The sequence below is a fragment of the Erpetoichthys calabaricus genome, chromosome 5, assembly GCF_900747795.2.
Source record: "Erpetoichthys calabaricus chromosome 5, fErpCal1.3, whole genome shotgun sequence".
In the NCBI taxonomy this organism is placed as follows: domain Eukaryota; kingdom Metazoa; phylum Chordata; class Cladistia; order Polypteriformes; family Polypteridae; genus Erpetoichthys; species Erpetoichthys calabaricus.
In genome coordinates, this window is record NC_041398.2 from 20,186,032 (window position 1) to 20,200,676 (window position 14,645).

Sequence of the window (14,645 nt, forward strand, 5' to 3'; positions counted from 1 at the left end):
TGCTGCGCATCCCACTACCAAACACTTCCCGCACTCGGCCTACTGTGGCAAACTGAACCAACGACTCCGGACATGAAGGAGTCATAAGCAACAAGCCATCAGTTGTTCCCAAGTCAAAACAGAAGCCAACCCAGAGGCTAATGGGCTAGACCTGTTTTATATACCGGCGACCCTTTCCGGGCAATGAAGGTGGACTATGGGATGTTTTCAAATGTATGGAATTTGACATTGAAGATGGATTTTAAAAGGGTTCCTCTTAGAAGCATCTCAAATTTGTATATATCCATCCATCCATTTTCCAACTCGCTGAATCCGAACACAGGGTCATGGGGGTCTGCCGGAGCCAATCCCAGCCAACACAGGGCACAAGGCAGGAACCAATCCTGGGCAGGGCACCAACCCACCGCAGGACACACACAAACACACACTAGGGCCAATTTAGAATCGCCAATCCACCTAACCAGCATGTCTTTGGACTGTGGGAGGAAACCCACGCAGACACGGGGAGAACAAGCAAACTCCACGCAGGGAGGACCTGGGAAGCGAACCCGGGTCCCCAGGTCTCCCAACTGCGAGGCAGCAGCGCTACCCACTGCGCCACCGTGCCGCCATTTGTATATATATACTGGAGAATATAACTTGACAAATGAGCGAACACGCGGGCCTCAAAAGTAGGACCCCCTTAGGTGCGGTGCCTGGGGCGGTCGCCCCACTTGCCAAGCCTCAAACACTTCTCTTGGTTCAAGTGACAGGAGCTACTGAAGTCCTGCCTGACGTCGCCGCCGCCGCCGCCACTCCATCCGCTTTTACTGACGAGTCGAGCAGCTTCGGGCGCCCACAATTTGAGATCATCCACCTAGTCAGACTGGAAGTTCAAGGCGGCATTATTGTTTCCTTAAAATGAGTTTGTTTTAAGCACTCTAAAATGGATTACAAAACTTAGAAGGGGCCTCATTTTTAACGTCACAGCCGAGCATTTGCAGAGGAGAGATGCTGAGTGTATTGGGAGAAGGGTGCTAAGGATAGAGCTGCCAGGGAAGAGGAAAAGAGGAAGGCCTACGAGAAGGTGTATGGGTGTGGTGAGAGAGGACCTGCAAGTGATGGGTGTAACAGAACAAGATGCAGAGGACAGAAAGAGATGGTTGCCGCTGTGGCAACCTCTAACGGGAGCAACCGAAAGGAGAAGAAAAGAAGCTGAGCACTCCTTCTCCCTGTGAAGCCCCCCGTACATGAATCCTATCCTGTCCTGTCCTGTCCTGTTCGCATGTCCCTTCTTCTGTTGCTCTATCCGTATTAAAAATGCAAATTGGGAGAAAGTTTGAGAAATTTGGGAGTTTCTGGTTTTTGTGAATTCTTCTGCACACTAAACTCGGGCTAAATAACGAGCACGGACGGACTAGCGAGCGAGCGAGCGGCGGGCTGTTCATCCTCAAAACTAAAGGAAATCCGCAGACTTTCCTGTTCACTCGCCTTCTCTCTCTCTTTTTCTTCTTCTTTTTTTAATCTTCCTCTCTCGATATTCGTACAGCAAATGTCGCCCTTGATTTTCCAACCCCGCAAGACATTCTTTGTCCCGGACTTGCATTCGCTTTCCTTTCTCTGCTCTGCTCTCCCATTGGTATTCCCTCCTCCTCCTCGCAATACTTTCATTCTTACCGACACTCCCCCTCTTTCTCCTTTTCGTTGTTTCTTCTGTTGGATATTCAATGTTGTTTCTGAAAAGCCGATACGTGTCTCGTATAACAATCCGAGCCGTCAGCCAGCTGAATCAAAGAGAAACGAAGCGAATCATCAACGAGCGACCCGATGGAAAAACGTGAAGCCAGTCAGGTAAACACTACCATCTACTGGACGGATGGAAGATTTTTTTTATGGGCTTAAAAAAAACAAATTCTGTCGAAGAAAGCAGCAACTCGGTTCCATAATCAGGCCTGACTGACATGTTACCAAACGCTTTACACCCGATACTCCCAGGATAAGCTCCAGTGTCTTGTGATCCTAAAACGGATTATACATGACTGAGAATGGTGATGATCCATATTACTAACCGAGAATACACCGGATATGGACGCAGGGACACGGCGATGGGACCATGAGACATACTGCGCAGGCGCGCGTCTCATAAACCGCACGCGAAGTCGTATCCACCACGAACGAAGGAGTCACGGCCCAAAAACGAAAGAGCTCAACTAACGTGAATGAGAAATGAAGCAACAACACGCCCATAGCTACCACCAACGACACAACCACACAAAAAAGAGGATTCTGCGCTGCACCCCAGAGTCAAACGTGAGAGGCTACGGAGGCCCCACAGGTCCATAAAGATAGTACAAATGGCGCGGGCGTCACCGCCATATTGTGAGTGGCACTACTGCGGAGTGAAGGTGCAAGCGTCACCGCCATATTGTGAGTGGCACTACTGCGGAGTGAAGTTAGGAATGATGTGCTGCTTGGGATTGTACAAACCGCTGAACTCTTTACACCAAATTCAAACACAATACAGCTCAACGATACAAACACGAGCCCACCTGGATAGGATCAATGAACGCAGGCGCCTACAACGCGCGTCTGAAACTGCGGAAGCAAAGCAGGCACGAGTTCAAAACGAACGAGCTCGACTGACGGATATATAAACATGAGCCCACCTGGATAAACTCAATGAACGCAGGCGCCTACAACACACGTCTGAAATGCCGCGGGCAAAGTGGGCACGGCTCCAAAACGAACGAGCTCGACTAATGTATTTCAGGATACCCAATGCCGGGGGTAGGCGAGCGAAGCGAGCAGGGGGCAGAGCCCCCTTGTAATGAAAAAGATGATGACGATGATAAATGTAATCATTAATTTCCAGCTTTGCTCCATACTGGATTAGGTTGGATTGATGATGAAGGAATGGACAGTTAGGTCAGTCAGCCCCTCATTTTCTAGATCGATTTGTTCCGGTTCTCCCCGGGTCTGTTGAGGGGGGTCAGTTTGGATACTTCTGGAGCCTGTCCCACCTAGCATAGGGTGTAAGGCAGGAACAACAACAACATTTATTAATATAGCACATTTTCATACAAATAATGTAGCTCAAAGTGCTTTACATAATGAAGAAAAGAGAAATAAAAGACAAAGTAAGAATTAGAATAAGACAACACTAATTAACATAGAATAAGAGTAAGGTCCGATGGCCAGGGAGGACAGTAAAAACAAAATAAAAACTCCAGACGGCTGGAGAGAAAAAATAAAATCTGCAGGGGTTCAGGCCACGAGACCACCCAGCCCCCTCTGGGCATTCTACCTAACATAAATGAAACAGTCCTCTTTGTATTTAGGGTTCCCACTGGAAGGACTTGATGATGATGGTCATGTAGACTTCGGTCTTTTAATCCATCAATGTAGGAACATCACGGTGCTTTGATTAGGTGGTGGTGGCGCAGGTCGCCACCACAGAAAACCAGGAAAAGAAACAGAAGAGAGAGTAGCGGTTAGTATGGATTTTAGAGCCACCATGAATAGTTATTATAATGAATTGAATATACAGAGTATCAGGATTAAATGAAGGTGAAGTTATCAGAAGGCCATGTTAAAGTAATGTGTTTTCAGCATTTGTTTTAAAGTGCTCCACTGTATTAGCCTGGCAAATTCCTACTGGCAGGCTATTCCAGATTTTAGGTGCATAACAGCAGAAGGCCACCCGCCTCATCACTTCTTTTAAGTTTTGCTCTTGGAATTCTAAGGAGACACTCAGTTGAGGATCTAAGGTTATGATTTGGAATATAGGGTGTCAGACATTCCGATATATAAGATTGAGCGAGATTATTTAAGGCTTTATAAACCCTGGACTTGGTGCCACTCCATCACAGAACAAACACACACACACACACACACCAGGGTTAATTTAATATCGCCAGTCCACCTCACCTTCATGCCTTTGGACTGTGGAAGGGAACAAGTACTCGGAGGAAACCCACACAGATACGGGAAGAACATGCAAACTCCATACATGGTGGACCTGGGATGTGAACCCTGGTGTCCATACTGTGAGGCAGCAGCACTATCACTGTGCCACCATGCTACCCTGGACAGTTAGTTTCACAATTAAATCTGGTTAATGTGTATATTCGTCTCACAGTTTTGCAGGGTGGGATCACTCCAGAGTTTCTTTGTTCAGGTCAACTGGACTGCGTTTCTTCTTGGAAATTTGTGGTAACTCAACAAATGACCTGTGCAGTGTCAGGGATTTTATATTGAAAGATGCCCGCAGACCACTGAAGTTCTGCTAGAATGGCTGATGCAGACTGGGAAGAGAAGGACAGCGGACATCTGATTTGTTTTAATGGAGTCTCATTCTTTCTTTCTCTCGACAGAATGTAGGAACTAACACTGCATGGACTGCTAATCCATCAAGGGGCAAACCGGAACCACCAGTCTATGTACCAGACAGGCACATCATTGGCAGTTGAGCTAACTACTGTGCCACCACTCTCCTTCTGTCTATTGTGAACAACACAACAGTTGGCATCCTAAGAGGGATACCCCATTTACTGAAAATCTTGTGGCTAAGAATCACACAAGTGTCACACTGTGACAGCAAAGGAGGGGGGTGGGTGGGTTGGGGACATTAGGGACATCTAATGAGGACAAACAGGGGCTTTAATAGCCCTCAGTGCTGGAGCTGGAGACGCTGAGCACCCCCGAGGACAGCAAACTAATGAGGGGACTCACCTGAGCATCCCGTGACAGAATTAGCAGGCAGGACAGATAAATACAAGGAGTGGATATGGGAGTAGCGTTTTTAGGTGGGCAACCCCCTGCCGTTTAACCCACCCACCCATACCTGTGCCAGTTTGTACTCCTGCAGTGCAAAGAAGAGGTTGTAGAAATTCAATTTGGAAATCGAGATTAACCCTTAACTGCTCACGCCAGTGTATTTTGAACCCCAGTCTCAGTTATGTTTTGTCCATAGTCCTTTTACTTGAACCCACCGGCAGGGTCCACCATCTCTCCACAAGTAAATAAATGCTGGCTGGCAATTGAACAGTGAATAAGCTACTCTTTGGGGTTCATATATTTGTAAATCTGAGTCAGTGCCTCACCAGCCATGAACCTCACCACACGTCACTGCAAACTACCGAGACACGGAGAGAGAGAAAGGGAGTTTAGGAGAACGCCAGATGAAGCGGAAACCTTGAGAACCTGCAAGAAGAATCAAATGTATTCCTTCCGGTTTTATGAGTGGAGTTCTACATAGTGCCTTTGGTACACTGGTGTGTAAAGTACTCCACTCGAGTGCTTAGGAGATGAGAAATGGTGGTGCGGCATTAAGGGTTAAAGAAAGAAATTTTGTCCAAAACTAGATCTGAAATGGAGAAACAACTAAAGGACTTCTTCTGGTTGTGCAGGAATAGTTGGCATTCGCAGTAGAATGTTGATTAAAACAGTTGGAAAGTAGATTTCAGATCCAAACTTTAATATGCAGATATAGATGTACATATAAGTGTGTGTGGTCCAGGGACGTGCGGTCAGGGGAGGCTCTCATGAAAAGTTAAAAAACGAATAATGATGACATAAAATAAATGTGTCCACTGGTCTGTGCTATAAGTTTGTTTTCTGTATGATTCCAATAATTCTGATCAGTTTTACAATCAAAATCACTGAAGTGGCGCATTTCCTGTTCAAATACAGAGGAGAAACGCGAGGTGCGGCAGCGACGAGACTCACCTCACCTCGGACTGCGCTCTCCGTCACACACTGCAGGGCTGATGCCTGCAGTTGGCACGTGCCTGTTGCTGTCTCTCTGTATGTCGCCAATATAATGTTAACAGACATGTTTATTATATACTCTGACTTTCCACAGTCTGGCTCTTTTTACTCTTATTCTATGTTAATTAATGTCTTATATTAATTTCTTACTTTGTCTTTTATTTTTCGTTTCTTCATTATGTAAAACACTTTGAGCTACATTTTTTTGTATGAAAATGTGCTATATAAATAAATGTTGTTGTTGGCTAATATCTTTAATGAATGTGTGTGACAGATTTAGTCTCTCTGATCGGACATTAAACCGCAGTGAAAAGGCACCAGGTGAGCTGACAGTACCGAGCTGACCTGCAGGGGGCGCATGTGAGCCCAACAGGTGCTCGTGGCTGCCGTTCTTCTACGGAGAGGCGCCAATAAGTTAACGACATCAGAACGTCAAGCTTAGCGCACTGCAGCGCTCCGTTTATTTTTATTTTTTGTTCCGGCTGACCGCCAAAATGGAAGATTAAGATTTTTAAAACTAAAGGAAAAAATGGAGGACTTTTACAAGAAAATGACGGAGATTTTCGTGGAGAAGGATAGGCGCACGGATTTCATTTTACAAATAAAGGTTTTCAGTTTTATAAGAAATGGGATCAGACTAAGAAAAAACAACAATCCAATATTTAAAAACTAAATTTTGACCTTAACTAAAATATTCTTTTGTTTTTCTTGTTATCCTTTTGTTGAACAGTCTGTATTAAAGTTGATTAAAACATCAGAATTAAAAGCTTTTTTAAAAACAAGTAAATATTTCAATTAAGGTCAGAATTAAAATCCGTTTTTTTTTTTTTTTTGTACACCACTCTATACGTTCATTTATATGGAATGAGTATGAATTGTGCGGCACAGTGGCGCAGTGGTAGCGCTGCTGCCTTCCTTGTGTGGAGTTTGCATGTTCTCCCCATGTCTGCATGGGTTTCCTCCAGGTCCTCCGGTTTCCTCCCACAATCCAAAGACATGCAGGTTAGGCTCATTGGCGATCCTAAATTGTCCCTAGTGTGTGCTTGGTGTGTGTGTGCATGGTGTGTGTGTGTGTGCCCTGTGGTGGGCTGGGCCCCTGCCCGGAGTTTGTTTCCTGCCTTGCGCCCTGTGTTGGCTGGGATTCACCCTGTAGTTAGGATATAGCGGGTTGGATAATGGATGCATTGAGTATGAATTGTGGAATTGCAATGGTAAATTTAGAACACATGGATGGTGCCAAGCAAATGCACTTTCTCCGCTCTCTCACTCTCTCACTGCTATAAGTGTAACATTCTTTCTTAGCCAAATATGAACCTTATCTGTCTGTGTGTGTGTAAAGCAGCGTTTCTCAACCTTTAAGTATCTGTGACCCTGAGTTTTCATAACAGTTTTAATCGCACCCCCCCCCTAATGTTTTTTTGAAACCCTAATAAAATGTATTCCTATATTTTTTTGCTGCCAATACACCGCTACAAGTTAAAAATTTCCCTACGAATAGCGAAATTACGCCACATATGGCAACATGTAGTTGCAAAAAAGGGGGCACGCCCCACAGTTTGAGAAACGCTGGTGTAAAAAATGCTGATGAGCTAAGAAACATAACCAGTAGTCAATGTGCATGCTGGCTGCCAGTTGAATAGTCAATAGGCTACTCTTTGGGGTTCATATATTTGTAAATCTGACCCTGAAGGAGTCAGTGCCTCACCAGCCATGAACCTCAACGCACATCACTGCAAACTACCGAGACATGTTGGGTTGGGTTAGGAGCATGCCAGTTGAAGCGGAAACCTTGAGAACCTGCAAGAAGAATCAAATGTATTCCTTCCGGTTTTATGAGTGGATGCACAGTCACAAGTTCTACATAGTGCTTTTGGTACACTGGTGTGTAAAGTACTCTGCACGAGTACTTAGGAGATGAGAAATGGTGGTGTGGCATTAAGAGTTCAAGAAAGAAATCTGGATGACATATTGAGACAGCTTGGCTATTAGCTAAACAAACCGGTTTGAAGGCCTGAATGGTCCTCTCTCATTTGTCAAATTTCCTCTTCTTCTTAAAATTTGGACCCTGGGGGCTACCTTTTGAGAGAACGGGGTTCCTTACTGCAGTGGGTTTTAAGGAATGATCCCCCTTTATTGGATTTGGAGCCCCAACATCAATGCAATTCAAGTAGTGTGTCTCTGGAAGGGTACACTTCCAGAAACTCCATTTATAGATGTTATAAGAAACTTTTACCTTAAAATTCCTTACCTGGACAACACTGGGTGTTTCTGCTAGTTCCAAATGTGGATGGAATTGAATTGAATTTGACGTTAACAGCCCAGCACTGCTCTTTTCTGCTTACTGTTTGCATTCACAACAACAACAACAACATTTATTTATATAGCACATAGTGCTAGTAGCTCAAAGTGCTTTACATAATAAAGAAAAGAAAAATAAAAGACAAAATAAGAAATTAAAAAAGGCAACATTAGTTAACATTGAAAAGGAGTAAGGTCCGATGGCCAGGGTGGACAGAAAAACAAAAAAAAAAAAAAACCCCAGAAGGCTGGAGAAAAAAATAAAATCTGTAGGGGTTCCAGGCCACGAGACCACCCAGCCCCCTCTGGGCATTCTACCTCACATGAATGAAATAGTCCTCTTTGTAATTAGGGTTCTCATGGAGTCACTTGATGCTGATGGTCATACAGACTTCTGGCTTTTAATCCATCCATCATTTTTGGAACATCATGGTACTTAGAGTAGATGGTGGTGGCGCAAGCCACCACCAAAAGGACACTGGAAAAGGAAACAGAAGAGAGAGTAGGGGTTAGTACAGATTTTAGAGCCACCATGAATGGTTATTATAATGAATTGGATATACAGAGTATCAGGATTAAATTACAGTGAAGTTATGAGAAGGCCATGTTAAAGTAATGTGTTTTGAGCAGTTTTTTAAAGTGCTCCACTGTATTAGCCTGGCGAATTCCTACTGGCAGGCTGTTCCAGATTTTAGGTGCATAACAGCAGACACTTTAAGGCATGGTCGGATACCAAAAGTGTTGAGATCATTTTCAGTAGACAATAAGGTGGTACGCCTGCTAGAGCAGGTGAATGAGATGGCCCAGGTGGCAAGACCGGTACAACAAGAGCGAGGTGAGCAGTTCAGACAGACAGTTGGCATGAGACAGGGAGCCCTGATGTTTCCACTACTCTTTATTTCCTACTAGCCATTCCCTGCAGCTCCTCCCACATAGTGGTTTAACAGGACAAACTTTAAAAAATCAATAAACGAAAAGGTATCGCTAGCTAATTGGAGGCAAGGTACGCTCCAAAACGCAGAGGTAGACGACTCCCCACTCCTGACATCACTCTTCCTCCTCCCCTCGGCCCGCAGCCTTTGCCTCAGATTAGCACGGATATATCGCTCCTGCAAGTGAACTATGATACATAGCACAAAGAGAGAAGTCACAAAATCAACCAGAATCTTCAAGAAAATTCTAGAAAACAACCCGATCTAAATCCATTAGATAGATAGCATAGTTGGCAGGATTATATAGATGGATAGATAGAAGGCACTATATAATAGATAGATAGATAGATAGATAGATAGATAGATAGATAGATAGATAGATAGATAGATAGATAGATAGATAGATAGATAGATAGATAGATAGATAGATAGATAGATAGATAGATACTTTATTAATCCCAAGGGGAAATTCACAATAAGTAGTTCTCTCATGAAAAGCGGACAGATGTACAGACAGACACATGTTGGATTTTTTACACGCCTCAAGTGGAAGAGTTCAAGTATCTTGAGGTCTTGTTCACGAGTGAGGGAAGAATTGAGCGGGAGGTTGACAGACGGATCGGTGCGGCATCCGCAGTAATGCGGGCTCTGCAACACCCCGTCGTGGTGAAGAGAGAGCTGAGCCTAAAAGGCAAGGCTGTCGATTTACCAGTCGATCTACGTTCCTACCATCACCTCTGGCCACGAGCTTTGGGTAGTGACCGAAAGAGCAAGATCGCGGATACAAGCGGCCGAAATTAGTTTTCTCCACAGGATGGCTGGACTTTCCCTTAGAGACAGGGTGAGGAGTTCAGTTATCCGGGAGAGACTCGGAGTAGAGTCGCTGCTCCTCCGCATTGAGAGGAGCCAGTTGAGGTGGTTCGGGCATCTGGTCAGGATGCCCCCTGGACGTTTCCCTGGGGGGGTGTTCCGGGCATGTCCCACTGGGAGAAGGCCACGGGGCAGACCCAGGACACACTGGAGGGATTATATCTCCCAGCTAGCCTGGGAACGCCTCGGGGTCCCCCCAGAGGAGCTGGAGGAGGTGGCCGGGGAGAGGGAGGTCTGGGCTTCCCTGCTTAGGCTTCGGATAAGCAGTGGACAATGGAATGGATGGATATTTATATAGAGAGAGATTTGGAGAGAGTGCTGGATCAAAATGAAGACAAGCACAAAGGGGTGATAATCAGTGGGTATAATATTGACCACTTCAAATTCGCTGAAGACATTGAAGTGATTGAAGAAGATGGGCTCTACAACAATAACAGCAAAGCCGAGGAGTGCCATATGAGGATAGTCGGACAATGGGACTGAATATCAACCGCAAGAAAACAAAGTCAATGGTGTAAAGTCGAGAGTCAATCTGGCAACCATTTAAGCTGGACAATGAAGAGTCAGAGAATGTCACACAGTTTGATTATTTGGGCAGCCTGGTAACACCAGATGTAAGGAAATGAGTTGCCAGATTGTGAAAGCTATGGGGTCACTGGAAGGATTCAAGAGGATCAAGGGAGGAGTGAAAATGTCAGACAGGATACAAAGATATACAGTTAGGTTCATAAATATTTGGACAGAGACCACTTTTTTTCTCATTTTGGTTCTGTACATTACGACAATGAATTTTAAATGAAACAACTCCGATGCAGTTGAAGTGCAGACTTTCAGCTTTAACTCAGTGGGGTGAACAAAACGATTGCATAAAAATGTGAGGCAACTAAAGCATTTTTTGAACACAATCCCTTCATTTCAGGGGCTCAAAAGTAATTGGACAAATGAAATAACTGGAAATCAGATGTTCATTTCTAATACTTGGTTGAAAACCCTTTGCTGGCAATGACAGCCTGAAGTCTTGAACTCCTGGACATCACCAGATGCTGGGTTTCCTCCTTATTAATGCTCTGCCAGGCCTTTACTGCAGCGGCTTTCAGTTGCTGTTTGTTTGTTGGCCTCTCTGTGTGAAGTTTTGTCTTCAACAAGTGAAATGCCTGCTCAGTTGGGTTAAGATCAGGTGACTGACTTGGCCATTCCAGAATGTTCCACTTCTTTGCTTTAATAAACTCCTGGGTTGCTTTGGCTGTATGTTTTGGGTCATTGTCCATCTGTATCATGAATCAATTTGACTGCTGTATTTAGCTGGATTTGAGCAGACAGTATGTCTCTGAACACCTCAGAATTCATTCGGCTGCTTCTGTCCTGTGTCACATCATCAATAAACACTAGTGTCCCAGTGCCACTGGCAGCCATGCACGCCCAAGTCATCACACTGCCTCCTCCACCGTGTTTTACAGATGATGTGCTATGCTTTGGATAATGAGCTGTTCCACGCCTTCTCCATACTTTTTTTCTTGCCATCATTCTGGTAGAGGTTGATCTTGGTTTCATCAGTCCAAAGAATGTTTTTCCAGAACTGTGTTGGCTTTTTTAGATGTTCTTTAGCAAAGTCCAATCTAGCCTTTCTATTCTTGAGGCTTATGAGTGTCTTGCACCTTGCAGTGCACCCTCTGTATTTACTTTCATGCAGTCTTCTCTTTATGGTAGACTTGGATATCGATATGCCGACCCCCTGGAGAGTGTTGTTCACTTGGTTGACTGTTGTGAAGGGGTTTCTCTTCACCATGGAAATGATTCTGTGATCATCCACCACTGTTGTCTTCCGTGGACGTCCAGGTCTTTTTGCGTTGCTGAGTTCACCAGTGCTTGCTTTCTTTCTCAGGATGTACCAAACTGTAGATTTTGCCACTCGTAATATTGTAGTAATTTCTCCAATGGGTTTTTTCTGTTTTCTCAGCTTAAGGATGGCTTCTTTCACCTGCATGGAGAGCTCCTTTGACCGCATGTTGTCTGTTCACAGCAAAATCTTCCACATGCAAGCACCACACCTCAAATCAAGTCCAGGCCTTTTATCAGCTTCATTGATAAGGACATAACGACGGACTTGAACACACCTGCCCATGAAATAGCCTTTGAGTCAATTGTCCAATTACTTTGGAGCCCCTGAAATGAAGGGATTGTGTTCAAAAAATGCTTTAGTTGCCTGACATTTTTATGCAATCGTTTTGTTCACCCCACTGAATTAAAGCTGAAAGTCTGCACTGCACTGCATCGGAGTTGTTTCATTTCAAATTCATTGTGGTAATGTACAGAACCAAAATGAGAAAAAAGTTGCCTCTGTCCAAATATTTATGGACCTAACTGTATGTAATACAGTCGTGCGTTTTCAGCATTCTACTTTACACAGCAGAGATTTGGACCCTCAAACGACGAGCTAGAAACCAGCTGCTGGCTTTTGAAATGCACAGTTACAGAAGAACACTGAACATTCAATGGCAACAAAGGGTCCCAAATGAGTCAGTGAGACGACAAGTGGGTGCCAAAAAGAACATAGCACAAAAGATTGTCAAACATAAAATGAATCTATTCAGACACATCACAAAAATGGGAGATAAACAGGCTTGTTAAAATAGTTATGTTTGGACGCATGGCTGGCATGAATAGAAAGAGAAGGCCACGACAAGAGTGGGCAGATGACCTGCAAGGATATTGCTAGACTGACAACAATAGCTAGAGATAGAGCTAAGCTGCATCAACTGATGCAGTGGATGGTCAACACCTATGGGCATTGTGCCTATGGATCAAGAAGAAGAAGAAGAAGAGTTTGCCATATCTTCAACATCTCCCCTCAGGTCTCACATTACTTTGAGTGTTTCCTCAGAGGGGTTCTCTCTCTTTAAATCAGGTAGTGTGGTGAAGTGGTTAAGGCTTTGGACTTCAAGGCCTGAGGTTGTGGGTGTGAATCCCACTACTGACACCACGTGGCCCTGAGCAAGTCACTCCACCTGCCTGTGTTCCAATTGGAGAAAACCAAAAGAAATGCAACCAGTTGTATTGCCTCAGATAAAGACATCAGCCCAAGAAGTAAATATTAATCTCTCCGCCTGATTATCACTGACTAAAGACAAACGTTAATTTTCATGCCTTCACAAGTCACCTCCATGTTTGTCTGACTGATCCTCTCAAAGTCCAGCTGTTTGTGTCACAAGATGAGTTTATCTGCTTGGCATGTCTGGAGACCCTGAGTGAAGCCCTGTTGGGTTTTATACAAAGGCTGACTTAGATATTCACACAGACGATTCAATGATCTGTATTCACGTTGACGGTGTTGAATGAGTCGAGCCATTTGCTGTGTGATCAAGCTGCACAGAAGGATCTTCCAGTTGATAGTTTGGATTCTCCCAACAGGTCCGTAGCCTCCCACTTAGATGTTTGAAACGACTATGCACTGGTCGTAGATGTTTGGTCTCACGCAGGTCGGTCATGTCATGCCCATTATCATTTGTAGACTCAGGATATGTCCACCAACTATACTTGAGTTGGTGAGCTGGCTGTGAAGTCCAATTCTTCAAGTCGCCGAGGATGATAATGAGGTGGAGTTGTGGCAAGAACAGCTTTAGTGTCCTTGTAAAGTTGGTCTTTCTCTGTGTCCTTGGTACAGTTTGTAGGAGTGTATATCAAGATGATTGATACATAGCTTTGGATTGGACAGCAATTATCCTATCATTCACTTTTTGTGAGTGTCGGGGTTAGTGCCTTTGCAAGGCTCCATGTGAGAAAGATCCCAGCTCCTCCAGTTCCTTGGGCTGTGGCCAAGGAGTTGGTTTTCAGCCATCTGTGATCTCGAGTCCATTCTTTCTTGATGTTTCCAAGGTGAGTCTCATTGAAAAAGTGTCTGTCAATGATCTTGATATCCACATCCGGAAATACATTGGCGTTCTTTACGTTGATTATAGCCACAATTAAATTTTCATGGATTTTAAGTTGGTGTGTCTTTGGACCTTGTGAGTTATCAGCAATTGGGGTCCTTTCAGTTTCCCTGACCCCATCGTTGGCATAAAGCTAGCCCGCTGCACAAAATTGTTTGTCCTCACAGGTGGCGCAGTGGTAGTGCTGCTGCTTTGCAGTAAGGAGACTGTGGAAGATTGTGGGTTCGCTTCCCGGTTCCTCCCTGTGTGGATAGCACTTTGAGTACTGAGAAAAGCGCTATATAAATGTAATTAATTATTATTATTATTTGGCTGCTCAAGCGATCAGTTACATTCTGTGGATACTCATTCTTGCCTAAACTTGGTTGGGTTTTACAACCAGGGAAACAACCCCTAGGATAATAAACTGGCTGTACTGGTTAGCACATTTACGGTAGCAGCAAGGGGACAATCAGCCGGCCCGACATGTTCGCTTTTCATTTTTGCACTGTCATTACTGTCCATGCTGAAAATGAATATCCAATAGATGCTGGTTTCCTGTCTTGGGCCCTGTGTTGGCTGGGATTGGCTCCAGCAGACCCCCGTGACCCTGTAGATAGGATATAGCAGGTTGGATAATGGATGGATGGATGGATACATTTTTAGCCTTTGTTTAATGTCACTTACGTACTATAAACCTATAGGAAATTAAAATATGAAGTTTATAGTTTCATTTTAGCAGTTATGCATGTTATGAAGAAAAAAAAAAAAACAAAAAGTGATATGTAAAGATTTAAATCTAAAGTGAGGATTACATTTTTAATTCTAACACTGGCACGCCAAGACTGGTGTGGGAAAAATGAAATGACAAAATGGAAAATGAATTGAC

At 44.2% G+C, this 14,645-nt stretch overlaps 1 protein-coding gene across 1 annotated transcript in view; it reads left to right on the plus strand.

Annotated features, from left to right (window-relative positions):
- Positions 1–14,645, plus strand: part of LOC114641676 (zinc finger protein 501-like) — a 202,253-nt gene that overhangs the window by 91,819 nt on the left and 95,789 nt on the right. The window lies entirely within an intron of this gene.